This window comes from Tympanuchus pallidicinctus, unplaced genomic scaffold (genome assembly GCF_026119805.1).
Source record: "Tympanuchus pallidicinctus isolate F22 unplaced genomic scaffold, pur_lepc_1.0 scaffold10, whole genome shotgun sequence".
In the NCBI taxonomy this organism is placed as follows: Eukaryota; Metazoa; Chordata; class Aves; order Galliformes; family Phasianidae; genus Tympanuchus; species Tympanuchus pallidicinctus.
The window spans coordinates 22,395,961-22,410,488 of NW_026294619.1; the positions used below are offsets into that span (position 1 = coordinate 22,395,961).

The 14,528-nt window shown below is 33.0% G+C and overlaps 1 long non-coding RNA gene across 3 annotated transcripts in view; it reads left to right on the forward strand.

Annotated features, from left to right (window-relative positions):
- LOC128072975 (uncharacterized) overlaps positions 1-14,528 on the forward strand; it is a 243,766-nt gene that overhangs the window by 106,800 nt on the left and 122,438 nt on the right. Inside the window, exon 2 of one of the 3 annotated variants that reach the window (XR_008202555.1) lies at positions 8,741-8,825. This is a non-coding gene — a long non-coding RNA (uncharacterized LOC128072975). Of the gene's footprint in view, positions 1-8,740; positions 8,830-14,528 lie in introns of all 3 variants that reach the window. The other 2 variants (XR_008202556.1, XR_008202557.1) reach the window with 2 other exon arrangements.

Sequence of the window (14,528 nt, forward strand, 5' to 3'; positions counted from 1 at the left end):
AGCACAGCTATGAATTTAGGCACTATGCAGTTATGAATTTACTACTTAATGTCGCATCAGTTGTCTTCTTTGTCACTTGTTCCTAAATTCAGTATAAGGAATGTTGTCCTTGTAATCCTGATGTTTCAATAAGAATTTTCATTATAAGACATATACATGAAATAATGTGTCAGAAATTCATATATTTATCATATAGAGAAACAGGCTAGTGTGTACATGTTCCTACAAATAAATTAAAAATACTTACCAGAAGGCTACCAGATATTTGTTATCATGAAGAATAGACTTAAGACTATAAAGCAATTGCAGAGGAAAAAATAATCTATGAGTTGTTTTCAGTAATTATTTGTTACATACTTTTTTGAATGTGAAATAACAAAGAAACAAAAAATATCTTCCAGAATATAGTTATAACTTCCAATCACAGTCAATAACATCTAATTTTGCTACTTACCAGAGATGATGGCAGATCTCAATATCGTTCCATTTACTGAGGCCACCCAAGTAAGTACCACAAGAAGACTGACAAAGCCTTTATCCTCCAACAGTCCTTCCTTTCCCTCATAGAAACCTGAGAATTTAATTTTCCTATTAGGGGAACAGGAACAGTGAAAACTGATGGATCCAACAGCCCTGAATAACATGCACTAGCCCTGCACCTGAGTGTCTCTTGCATTATCTGAAATGAAACATCACTGCAAGGTCCAAATGACTCTTTCAATGAATGTAGGACATGCAATCCTGTCGGAGAATCAATATTCACAAAACATTTTTCCACATGTAATAGAGATGTGATTCATTCTTTTTTTAGAGTTCAGTGTCTGATTGTACCTCCATACATTCCAATTGAAAATTCACAGATAATATATCTGTGGACTTAAATACATTTCAAAGTGCATAAATTTATTTGCCAGAACTTGAGCTTATCATAATTAACGTTTCATTTTGAACACCTTTACAGATTGAAATATAACAGATAAGTCAATTTGTCCTTTGAAGATATTGAAAATTGGTCAGCAGCACATGAATAGTCTGGGTATTTCTTCCACAGTTAACATGTTAATTTATTAAATTATTTTAGGAAATAACATAAGCCCAAGTTTAATAATTAAGCATGAAACTTATATAGTAACAAAACACATGCCTTCACAGGCACATGTACATGTAGGTTGGCTGAAACATTGTAACTGGCAATCACTGTTGTCCCCAAATGGCACAAGTGCATGTAAAGTGCTATACGTGTGGGTTTTGATTTGACTGTGGTGTGGTGTGCGCAAGAGGTACAGTTAGCCTCAGACTGCACCCTCCCTTCTACAGCATTATGTGATCAAGCTGCATGAAGTCATTTTTCATTAAAAATATTACTGAAAATCACATAATAATACTAAAATTTTATGATCTTGTGGGGCCAAATTACTAGCCATTCACGGCTGCATACCCTGTAAACCATGGATTGAACATGCCTTCTTCTTTAGGTATATCCTCTGAACCTGCTACAGAAGCTGTTGAAAGCTATCTATCTCTAAATTTTTCAGCGCAGTTTAGTTTTTCTAGTAACCGAGTCTCTGTTTAATGTAACAAAAATCCTTTAGTTATTCACTCAAAGAACTGAATGTAGGGAGGAAATTCAGCACACTAAAAATGTCTGGGAAAGTATTTACTGGTTTTATTCTTAAACTTCTGAATAATAATTCAAGCCGATTTCACTGCTCATTCAAAGTGACTCTAGAAGCAAAACACATTTTTTTTCTGCCTTCACTTTTGCAAACTAATACTTGTTAATGCAAATTTTTCTTGCTATTAAGCAATAATGTTATAGCCTGCAATGATGTTTTATCTACTCAATTTCACTCAATACCTAACTTCTAGGAAGAACTATAAATCCTGATGATCTATAACCTGCCTATTAATTGTCACTTAAGGAGATTTTCTATCTCTCTAAACTAATTTCTGCTTGTATGGTATTTTATATGCTATTTATATTGAAATGAAAGGTCAGTGGTGCAGACTACATTAATAGCAAATAATTTGAACTTAAGATTTTGTTAGAGAAACCTGCCTTGTTTGCAGTAAAACAAAAAACTCCCAAATTTCAAAAATTTCAGCATTATTAATGAAGTTCTCCCACACTGATACTGCAGTTAGTTTCAGTGTCTCAGAGAAGGCTCTGCCCAAGCAGCTGTTTTGCAGCCGAGGTCAAATAGCTATTTCGTAGATTATATCTGGGATACAATGGCTGAAGAACTTTGCTAAGTGCAGAGCTGAGGAGATTTCAGGTAGGACTTGTACCTTGTATCAGCATTATCTTCTGGAATTTCATTTCAAATTTAAAACATTTCTGAGCATATTATTTAATGCCACAAACATTAGGGCCTGGAATCATTCTGTGCAGTGTAAAAAATAGACCTTTAATAACTGTCACTCATTTATTATAGTCAGTGAAAAAATGAATAGCTACTGTACTAAAAAGGAAATATTGCACCATGTGACAAAAGAGAGTCTTTGCAATTCAGAGCTAACTTGTTCATCACATTTTCAAGTCATTAAAACAAACAAACAAACAAACAAACAAAAACCTCAATTACCAACCCTCTGTACTACACAGAATACGTCCTGTGGAAAACATATGGAAACAGTTGATTCCCTGTCACATATTTTTGCTTAGAGACCACCACATATGGTCTCACGATATCTCACAATATATGTATCCCTGGAGAGACACCTTGTGCAATCTGGAAACTACTGTGATCTGAATATATAATGGCTGTAGAAGGGAAATGCTTTCTTTAGTAAAATTCTGCGTACTCAGCACTTAGGGAAACATACTTTTCTAACCTTGACCTGTTAAAAGCCTTATTCAGCTTTTAAAGCCAATAAATTACACAAGCCACTACAGTCACTGAAAATACAATTGGGCTATAAATTGCCCTCTGTTGTTGTCATTAAAACTTTGTCTCTGACTTAAGTAGCCGTGCTACTCCTTAGTGAAGTGCTAAAAGATTTGTGCCTATGTCCTCCACACACACACACACAAAATAATAATTAAAAAAAAAAATCACGAAAGGTCAGATCTGAATTAATTATGTGATACTGAAAGAACAATGTGTCAATTAGATATGAAAGTACATTGTCTTGTTTTGTATTAAGTTCCTATTAAATTTAGGAACTTCATTAGAAATTTCTTTAAGTACAACATACTAGTAAGGTTTTGACTTAGTAGTATGAAAACCCAATTCCAAACTCACCCATGATTTTGTTTCATATTTAATTAGCTAATTGTTGTTTAGATTTGTTTGTACAGAGGTTCAAATTATCCATTGTGGAAATATGTACATTTTGAAATTACTGCAATGAGAAATTAAACTTAATTGATCTGTCTTAAGGTGTATTTTTTTTTTTCATCTTCTTGAGTGTCATGGGATGAAGGCTAATAAATTAGAAGCCAACTGTTTAAATCAGTAGTAGTTCATGAACACTCAACTCTTCTTAATACTAATGAAATGATGATTCCCTGTACTGCTTCTGCCAGGAGAGCTCAAGTAAGAATACATAACAGCAGCAGGGAGTCAATGTTTTGCCAGTTAAGTTCACGTTATTATTGCAGTGAGAACTAAATATTAAAAATCAGCTACATCTTATTTATAAACAGTTTCTCCCTGCTGAAATTTTAAGATGTAGGCTTAATTTTCCAGAAGAAAAGTCATTTTCTACTTGCATTTCATGCTGCAGTAACACAACATTCTGCAATGTACGACACAAGATTCACTGTATGAAAAAAATCTATAATTAACCTACTAGTTGGATGACAATGAGCACGGTGAAATTGTAAGGAAAAAATTCATTGTAAAATTTGTTCTTAGAAACCAACTGCTTAATTTAAATGTGTTTAAATTGAAAAATGCTATTAATTTATTTATAGTAAAATATATACATGGAAGTCTTCAAAATCAGATGATTCTTCTACTTCTTTCTGTATTTTATATGCTCATAAAAGCTGACAACATTCTGATGGCTCTGAAAATAACATTTTTCTTTACAAATGTGCAGTACAAATTTTCACATTATTTTTTCTTTCATCCTTCTTACCACCTTTGTGTTCCATTCTTCTACTAACTCTACACTTGACCTCTCTAACAAATCTTTGTATCAGATTAGGCCCACACACTAAAAGGGAAAACTCGTAGCAAAGGATATTAGAACAAGCCAGAAAAGAGATTTGAAGCTGAGAATAAAGACTCTTAGACACAGGAATCTGCCAAATATATTGCGTGCATTACATCTTTTCTTTTTCTTCTGTGAAGATGGCATTCTGGTGGGACCACATCTCTACAACTTAGTCTTCCATGGGTATTTTTTGGTGGATTGTTGATGCTCCTCCTCAAGCTGTGGAGGAACATAAGGAACATAACGTCTGTGCAGAAAATTTCCCATTTCTCATGTCCAACTTCAAACTACTGAAAATCTAAGTGGCTTTGGTCTATCAGATTGCAGGTGTTTAAAACATCCATCTGTAAATCATACTTGACTCCCTTTACAAGTTATTAGAATCTATATGTATGCCACAATCAAACAGAATCCATGGATAATAAGACTTTATGTCATATCACATCCTGTCACAAAGATACTACATCAGGAACTATGCACACTTTTGTACCTTGACAGCAGCCCAATAAAACAAAAAGGTCTATACTTGACTTGCATTTGGTTAACTAGAAACAGGACAGTAATGATGTGGTTCCATAATTTCAACACTTTCAGAAATAAAAAGCAGACCAGTTATTTACTTGTCTTCCCATCTAAGATAACGTCTGTCATGACAGAGATGCTTTTTTTCAGATTAGAATTGTTTAGCCATTAGTGAATAACTTCACAATCATTATGTTTAAATTTGTTTACAGACTTTTTTTAAAAATTTGTATCCTAGTATTTTTTATTTCTGATTTTTTATTTGTATCCTAGTGTAATGAAAACAGCTGGAGAGAATGGCAGTGTCTTTGGAACTAAACTTTGGAACTAAATTTGATTACATTTTTATTCATTTATCCCCTGCTTTGAGTGGAAGTATGTCATGATCAACAGCAATGATACAATAAGAAAAATCCTGAACTCAGTCTATTGTTGGAAAGTAAAGCAAATGAAATATTAATTCACAATATATAATGTTTATATCATATAGTAGGCAACACATGCTTTAGAATGACACAAAATCTCATTTTGAAAGAGAATCCTTGTTAAGTTTAACACAGACTAGAATTAAATTTATTTTGTCTACTGGAATCCTTTGATATGTCACCTATTCTTAAGATTACAATACACTGCTACTCTATTGGCTATAATTAGGTGGTGTTGGTAGAAGAAGTCTGCAGGGTGGGTGGCCTGTGACATGTTGGGTGGGAGGGAAGAGTTCCTTTAGTTTAGTTCAGTTTTGTTTTGTTTTCTTTTTCTCATCACTATCCTTTCCTACTTTAATTAACAAATAAATTTATTTTTCCCCAAATTTTTTTGCCTATGACAATAATTGTAACTGACTTCATCTTTATCTCAACTACCTATCTTTTTCTCCTTGTTTCCTCAGACATATTTTAGGAGAGCTGAGAGGTTTGCTGAGTGGGCATCAACTTACTAAAATAGTCCTATGAGTTTTGAGTGCTGAATGTAGTATATAATCCATATCATCAAATACAGAAATTGCATGTGTTTCAGCTACAACTGCTGCCTATTGTGGATCTCATGCAAAGATTTTTCTTCACATGTATTCAAAAGGATGGTAGTGATTAAGAAGTGACCGAAGAAGGGTAAATCCCATGAACTGTCAGTGGAATTCTGGTTGGCATTTAGACAGTTCTGACTTCCTATTTTGTTAGATGGTGAGCAGAATATAGATATTTTTGTATTCTTTTACAGGGAATAAAAAATACGACTGCAAACTAAATCCACATTAGCTAGGCAAATTTAAAATTTAATTCAGGTGAGAACAGTATATAAACATTAAAACTGCAGTTACAGATTATTTTCTTTCTGTCATCAAGGTGATTCATATATTTTAAATAGAAGTTAATCCTTCTTTAATGTTCTATGCCTATGTATAAATTAAATGTTACCTTCTCATACCAGTCTTTCCATGCTAAGAGTAAAGAATTTCAGAAATAATTATTCAGGAGCTGGATGTGAAAATTACATAAAATATAATTTTCTCTGATCTTAACAGCAGGGTGTACTAAATAGTTTATTCAGAAATAATTGGATGCAATAGAAAATCCCTATTCCTATTATCTAGTTTTCAAATTTGCATGTTTCAGACATGCATATAAAGGATCCAACTGCAAGCAATAAAAATAAAAGTTTGTCATTAAACCAAAGAAGTGCCATGCAAAGTTTCTTCATGGTTGCATGAAGTCTGAGAACTACACAGACTATTCAGAGTATAAAATTTCAACAAATGTTAGAAAAATCTTAATCTAGGGTTTATGCCTGCACCCAAGGATTTTAGACGTGTGGCATTAATAATGGATACTTTCTTTCTCTTAAAAGGGTCACAAGGAATAGTAGAAATGGAAATAAATAAATATATATGTATGTATGTATGTAGGTATGTATGTATGTATGAATGGACCACCTCACCAGTCAATTGTTTTAATAAAAATGCAATGACAGTATACTGCATTGTCTGAGTCTGAAGATGCTACAGACAAATAAAAGGCAATCAGAAGACAAGGGCAAGAGTCGAGTTGCATCTCATAGAAAAAGAAAATTCCTGCTTTTCAGAAGCACCATCTTAGGAAGACTTTTACAAAGCAAGGGCCATATATAAGCACTTCTCTTTTATTATTCATCACTTTTTGATTCTCAGATTTTCTCTACTGATTTTAATCCAAGTGGAGATGATTTTGATGATGCATAAAAATTTGCTAGCATAAACTGACTGAGATATATTTGAAAAGGACATAAACATCAGCCTGTGACTTAGAAATCATACACATACACTGAAACATATACTGGCTCAATTGACTATCTTTTATTCCTGTCATGAAAATATTTCTGAGTGTTGCACAATCAGAATATTCAGCATGTTTGTTTGTTTGTTTTCTCAGACATCTTAAAAGGAACATATCTAAACAGTGATTAGAAGTAAATGGAAAATACGTAGAAAAAAATCTCTGTGTTTCTCTACACAAGGCTTCACATGAACTGTAGTAGATTTATTGTGTCAGGTGGCATGCTTTAGAATTAGCCAGCAAAAAGGATTCATCTTTCCATGTAAAAAAAAACTTTTACAATTGCAATATTATATATGATTAATGTTAAAATAAATGATAAAAATTCTACATTTTATGTAGCATGATTTCATCAAGGCAAAGTTTAAAATTGTTTCAAGAATGTTGTGACCATTAATTTGTTCTTATACTAACATTCATATAGACCACTTACTTCAGAGTTATTCCCTTTCTCCACAACAAACTTTTCAAATATCTGAAAACATCTGAGACATATTTTGTCTCACCTGTGTAATTGGATTAATTATTTTATATTCATTAGACAAACACTTATATTCAATTTCCCTCGGCAACAAAAGTCATCAACCTGTAAAATCTCAATTTCTTATTACAAAATGTACAATTATAATATGGTGTATCTAAGTGTGCACATATGTAGAAACATAGTTTCAATCAGTACAAAACTCAATAAATCATAAGCCACTTTAGTGAATTGCAGCAATTCATGAACTAGCTTATGACAGGTTGAAATATGTTTAAAATGCAGTTTCTCTTAAAATACCAACAACATTTTAGCTATTCAACTGTAAAAGCTTCAATATCATGATTTTACTTCCCATAAAAGTGCAAGGATTTAGAGGTGCTGAAAAGACTACTTGGGAGATAAAAATGTATAAACTGAGGAATCTGCTTGGACTGTTTCTTTTAAATCTTTATTAGACTTCTATTTCTCGGTTCAATTTTATAGACTCTGCATTAAAGAAGATGGAAATAGTTGATATAATCAAACCTCTTGACTTGATAGAAGACCTACTGGTGGTTCAAGGGAAGATAATGATGAATGGCTCTGCCCAGCAGGGTCAATGCTTCTCTTGCCCTTGTTGAAAATTTGGGATTAAGATGAATGTAAACAACAGTCAGAAAAGAGGACTTATAATTCTTTTTAGTCTTTGAAAAAGTATTGGATAGCATCAAGCTAAGATTGGATAATATTTTACTATTTAATAGCACACGTGACTGTGCCAGTGCACAAGCCCAGGTTCTGCACCTGTTTAATTGTCTAGGATAGCTGTAGACAGGAGAAAGCTGGAGAATTTGGAATTCAGAACACAGAGGAGAACAGTCATAGTACTACATAGTTAGTTTCCTGGACAGGAAGGTAAAGGAATCTTCTTTGAAAGGAAAGCTGTGCAGGGTCAGTGAAGATTTTACTGTAGGTGGGTCAAAGCTCAAAACAGGGAGATTCAAATAAATTCAGTGCATAGTTAATCCTCAGAGGCAAAAGACACAAAAAGTAAACCAATCAGAATTGATCTTCTAACAAAGATCATATAGGTCTGATTTTGAAGAGCTCTGATTCTTCCTGTGATACAGCTGCTAAATGAATCAAGCAAATCTGTTGGCCCTTCCACATGCAAAGATATTAAGGGCATAATATGGTCATATACTGGAACCATGCAATATCAGACTGTAACCTCAGTTGTTTCATATGCTTCTGCAGAAAAAGTTCTGGCCTGCCATTAAAGTCATGTTATGTTCTTTTTCTTTTTTTTTTTTTTTTTTTTTTTTTTTTTTTTTTTTTTTTTTTTTTTTTTTTTTTTTTTTATGTGTGTGTGTGTACATTTATAAAACCAATGATTCTTTTTCCAATTAACTGTTCTCTGTGTTCATCTTAGCTTCCAAATTTCCCAAGTTCTTTTTGATCCAGAAATTTAATTGGAGAAAACTATCTACTGAACACTAATTAGTTTGGAGGGCAATCTGAAAGGAACATCAGTGAGATAATTGACTTTCACCCCAGAGTGATTAATTATTTGCATGTCTAGTCTCATCTAGGAGCCCATAATGAGACACACACAATTAACCTGTTTAGATATTTATGTCATGTGTTTTTAATATACAGATTGATGCAGTGCAAGGACAGCAAAAGATTTATTCCTGGGACAGAATAGCCAAGAAAGGAAGGTGTAAGAGATAATTTTTGCAACTTTGTCTTCTTGCTTGCTGAGGAGCAGATGGAAAAGTCCAGGCAAGTCCTTGTCAAAGTTGGAGAAATGTTTTGTCTGAAAATTTGCAGACCAGGGTCAAGCAGTGAGAGAGATGAGTAGCGGCTTAATGGCTGATAAGCAGTCTTTTGTATGGGTCATTTCGAGGGATATAACCATACCTGCATGCTCAAGGGTGCTGTGCATGACCTAAGTGGTTAGGAGTGCTTGCACATGAATCTTACCAAAGTGTCAAGGAATGCCATGCTGACAGAAGAAGAAAGATAAAAAAGGGACCTGCAACCAAGAGGATAGGTGTCTGAATTCAGATGCCTCATGACATGATATCTGCCTGGTGACAGACTCTCCTGGGATTGCTAGGTGAGACCTGCCTGTTTCTCTTAGACTGTTGCTGAACCTGCTTGCTGCCTAAGGCTGGCCACGCTGGCTGCTGCTCTCCCATGCGCTTTTACTCCTGTATTGGCCTCAGATCCTTGGAACGGCATGCAATGGGATGCTGCTGGATCTTGGTGGCGACTGTCCCTGCTTTTCGTAATTCTTGCTTCTTTCCTATCTTTCCTATCACCAGCTTTCCCTTTCCCACCACCCTAATTCGTAACAGTTGCCGGTTTCTCTTCCCCATCTTTCTAAGTGATTAGGGTTTGTAATAAAGTGGACGACATCTGAACCGTTGTTTTTTAATCTCACGTCGGGTAAACATATACCAAAGATTCTCCTCTTGCTCTGATAATCAAAGTGAGACAGAAGGGACTAGACTTTTAGATTACATTAAGAAAAGAGTTGTTTACAAAACAGTTAAACATAAGAGAAGACATCTAGTAATAACAAAGAAAAGTTTGCTCACGTGTAGAAAGATTATAAAGCTAATAAAGTGCATGACAAATCCTCGACAAAAGAAGAGCCACAGAATGGTTTCTGGGTGCAAGGATTATCCCCTCCTTTTTATCATCCAAGACTTCGCAGTGAAGATTGTCTAATGCAATCAACCAAGACCAGAGAGACACAAACATATGTAAAACGTATATGGATATCTAACAATTTTCTGGTGTAATCTTCTATTGCAAGGCAGCATGCTTGAATGATCCCCTTCCTGGAAATATTCAAGGCTGGGGTTTTGAACACGCAGGTCTAGTGCGAAGTGTCCCTGCCTGTAGCAGGGGTTTGAAACTAGATGATCTTAAAGGTCCCTTCCAACCCAAACCCTTCTATAATTCTATGATTCCTTCACCATACAGCTTGCTTCTGTCTGTGTTGTTTACTTGTGATGTGATGAATTAATTCACACTTTATTTTAATTTGGCTTCAAATAATGTGATTTAAGACAGCTTCACATTAAAAAAAAAAAAAAAAAGAACAGCCTTGGACAACTGATGTTTTACACTGGTATTTTATTCTCCATTGAGATAGTTAACTGTAAGAATGAAACTAAAACCATAAAATAATCGGTATAGTATGATAATAATCTAGAAAGTCATGTAAATTTAACTAGTAGAGTTTCATGAATGAAAAGGGCAGTATAAGGCTCTGATAAGCATAAGAGAATATTTTTTATTGAGCTAATTCTATTTAAATACCAGGGAAGAAAATAAAAATGTTTACAAAACCTTTTCCAATAAACCGTATCTCTTCCCTTGCATATTGGAAACAGGAAAGCAAATATTTGCTTTCTGGAAAACTCAGCTTTTTCCCACTGTGGTGAAAGATGATTTTCTTAAGCAGTTTCTGCTGCATGTACTCTTTTGCAGTTATGTTTTTACACTTTATTTTCCTTTTTGAAATTTTGCTTAACTTTTAATAAGAATCTTATGCACTTTCACTGTAAAACAAAGCCTACAATAAACTCATTACAAATTTATTTGTAGATGAAAAAGAGAAAATGAAAAGTTCCATAGTAGCATCTTTTTTTACTGTTAAAAGCTTATCTCAGAATTTCAACAGCCTATGACAGCATGATTTTCAACACAAGAACAGGACTAATATTGGTAAGCTTTCTGAACTCAATTTGTAGTTAATGGTTCTTAAAAATAACCATTGAAATTCTAAAAGAGACCAAAAAAAGGGAGCACTGATAAATACTGTATAACATCATAAAATGTTGTCTTATGTAGAATATTTTACTGATCTATATTAGGACATTTCTTGCCTTTATTTATTTTTTTACATGTATGTGTTATATGGCTTTAGAGATTAGTCCTTAAAATTTCCTGTCATAATCTTCATAAGTTCCTAACTTTCATAAGGCAGTACTTGGTGTTGCTTACTTTAGATGTTTTACAAGCATTTCTGTGGTATTTCTCAATAGCAAATATTATTCAGTTTATGCATCTTGATAAATGTTTGGCTTTGACTGAAATATAATTTCATGATGCTTTTGCTTGTTTTTGCAATTTTATATACACAAATTGTGGATAGACATCTGGAGTGAAAGCCTAGATCCAAAACAATCTATAAACACTTAACTAAAATTAATGCTGAAGTAAAGTACTAGTATCTTTCTCCTCATATAATTTATTAAGAAGCTCTTTGTGGCAAAAACTTTAATGGAATCAAAACAATTAGACAGTTGCTCTTTGGCATACCTGCACATTTCATTTTTCCTCTTCACAAGATGCTTGGTAAATAAAGAAGCTTAAATACAGCATTCAAGTTCATTATTATTACATATTACATATTATTATATAACATATATTATTTCTCTGACATTATTTTAAAAGAAAAATATTTTTGTAACAGTGCAACTGAAAGTTTAAATTTCTCACAGGAAGCAACACAGAAACCTGTTTGCAATTTAGCTTCTATACATGCATGGTCTCAGTCCTGTTACACAGAGCTAAGGTTCTAAGGAACTGAAAATTCAATACATAAAGGTACAAATATAACTGTAAATATTACAGTTGAAGTAGTCAGAACTTGAGGAACTAGCTCTTAAAATTCATATCAGGCTGTTTTCCTCAAATGAAATCCCCTCTATTATTGCAGCAGTGTCAAAAATCATGCAGTAGGAAAAACATCTATTGTTCTGTTTCCCATGTTCAGACATGTTAGCTATGGTAATTAAGGGCAACAGGAGTGCTGATAAATGGCAAAATTCAGCACTTTGTCTGACTATTCTTATTTTATCACAGTCCTATGCATTAAGTCAATTAGAATCTTGTTAGCATTTAATGAGAGTTAAATGACATGATTCATTATTTTAAATTATTTTTCTATTTTACATGCTAAGAAAAATACTCCTAGTGTCTTTCATTCCACTTCGTAAAAACTGGGCAGAGAGAGCAGAAGCTGAGAAAACGGATTTTTCCTTACCTTCATTTATTTGCATGCTATAATCATGTATGTTTTTAAAAAAAACCCACAACTTTTTTTGAGCTAAATTCATGGAGATCAATTTCAAAATGGTTCATAATGACCTCATGCATGGTGTAAGAAATCTAATCAGTTAAATCTGTCTATATTCCTATATTTGTTTGTTTTCAGTGGTTCTGTTTGTTTTCTTACAAAATATTCTTAGATGCTGTTTCAATATGTAAATTAGAAATCCTTTGATTTTAAACTACTCTCCATCATTTCTGAGAGGCTTTCCAAGTCCTATTGAAAAAAATTCCAGTTCAGCCTGTCAGAAGAGTACATTTGTTATTCATTCTTCTGCTCTTCTTTCTCTTTGTCATCCTTCTAAGAAGCAATCGAAAAATGTCCTTTAAGCAATTTTCTGGAGCTAAATAGTTCCTACAGAAATATGTAAAACAGGGGTAATGATATTCATTTTCTTTGTAAACCACTTGAGATCTTCAGATGGAAAGTAGTAGATAAGTAGGTATTATCATAATAAGCACATCTTTTATACAAACCAACAATCATAATGTAAATCAGTTTCATTTGCAAGAGAAGAAAACAATGATAGCCTCACAAATACATTATCTCATTGAAGAATGCTTAAAGATTCAGAAAGCAATTATTAAAAAGTAATAAAGAGAAAATATTCTTAAAGAAAAATACACCAAAATATTGCATGGGGATCCGTATATCTTACTGCAGAAGTTCAGAAAAATATGTACGTAGCAAAGAAACATTCAGGAAAAGATAGAGCTATTATATTTGAAAATAGAAGTTACAGGTACATTTGGGGTACTTTTATTTCTTCCAAATTTCATGAAAACAGAAAGTATGTGACAGCCTTCTTACAGAATAATTTTAGTATTACATATATTGTATGTGCAAAGTATCTGTTCAGAGAAATAGGAAAATTGTTTCCATAAAGAAAATTGCTTTTAAGAAATAAATTTTGTGATAATGCTTGCACAAAAGGCATATCCACAAATCAGAATATAGTACCTGCAGAGTAACTAGTAAGACTTAGTTCTAAACCAATATGTATATTTCCCACTGCATCAGGTTCCACAAGTTTTGCTTGTTTTTGGTAGTGGTTTTTTTTATATATTATTTCTTTATTTTTGTAGTTTAAGAGTTCCTTCCCATGACCATCACTCCTTATTAAAAAATTAGCATGCTAATTACCATTACTAGCAGAGGAACTTAAACAAATAATATTAAAAAAAAAAAAAAAAAAAATCCCTAGGAAATAACTCTATTGCTATTCAAGGGCTATTTACTGAAGATCAAAAATTTACATTTTAACTATTGCAGACTACTTGGAAAACAAAGAGGTAACAGCTTTGACATGCATTAGATAAATGTACAGTTTATGTGAGAAAACATAAGCTATTGGAAGTTTGTTTTCTATGAAAACAAATCACTTTTAGTGGAGTTGATTTATGAAGTACCTCATGGTGAAATTGACAATTGAAATACAAACTAATATTGATAAGCTCTAACAATGCCTTATATCAAAATAGAGTTTATCAAACCATGTCACAATCTAAGGCAACTTAGTCCAGATTTTTCAAAATGAAAGAAAATAGAGACAGGCATATATAGGTAAGTGGAAGATAGAGACATGAAAAAGAAGTTATAAAATACTTCAAATCCTCTTTTTAAAGTAGGAATAGAAATACTTTCAAGTACATTAATTTACATTGAATTACGTGTATTTAACAAATGAAGAATAATAAATTTAGTCCTGGAAAACGTTGATTTCATTTGTAATCATGATAGTAACATTTATTTGCTCAAATAATAAATATATAATACTGCACTGAAAAAGCTGTACAAAATAGCACTATGATTATGTGAAGATTTGAGAGTAGTTTGTTTTAGGATCAACTTAGTACATTCTGTGACAAACTAGGAGCTGTTTTGGCAGAATGAATAAATTCTTCCCTGATTGCCCAGAATATGAAATCCTTCACAC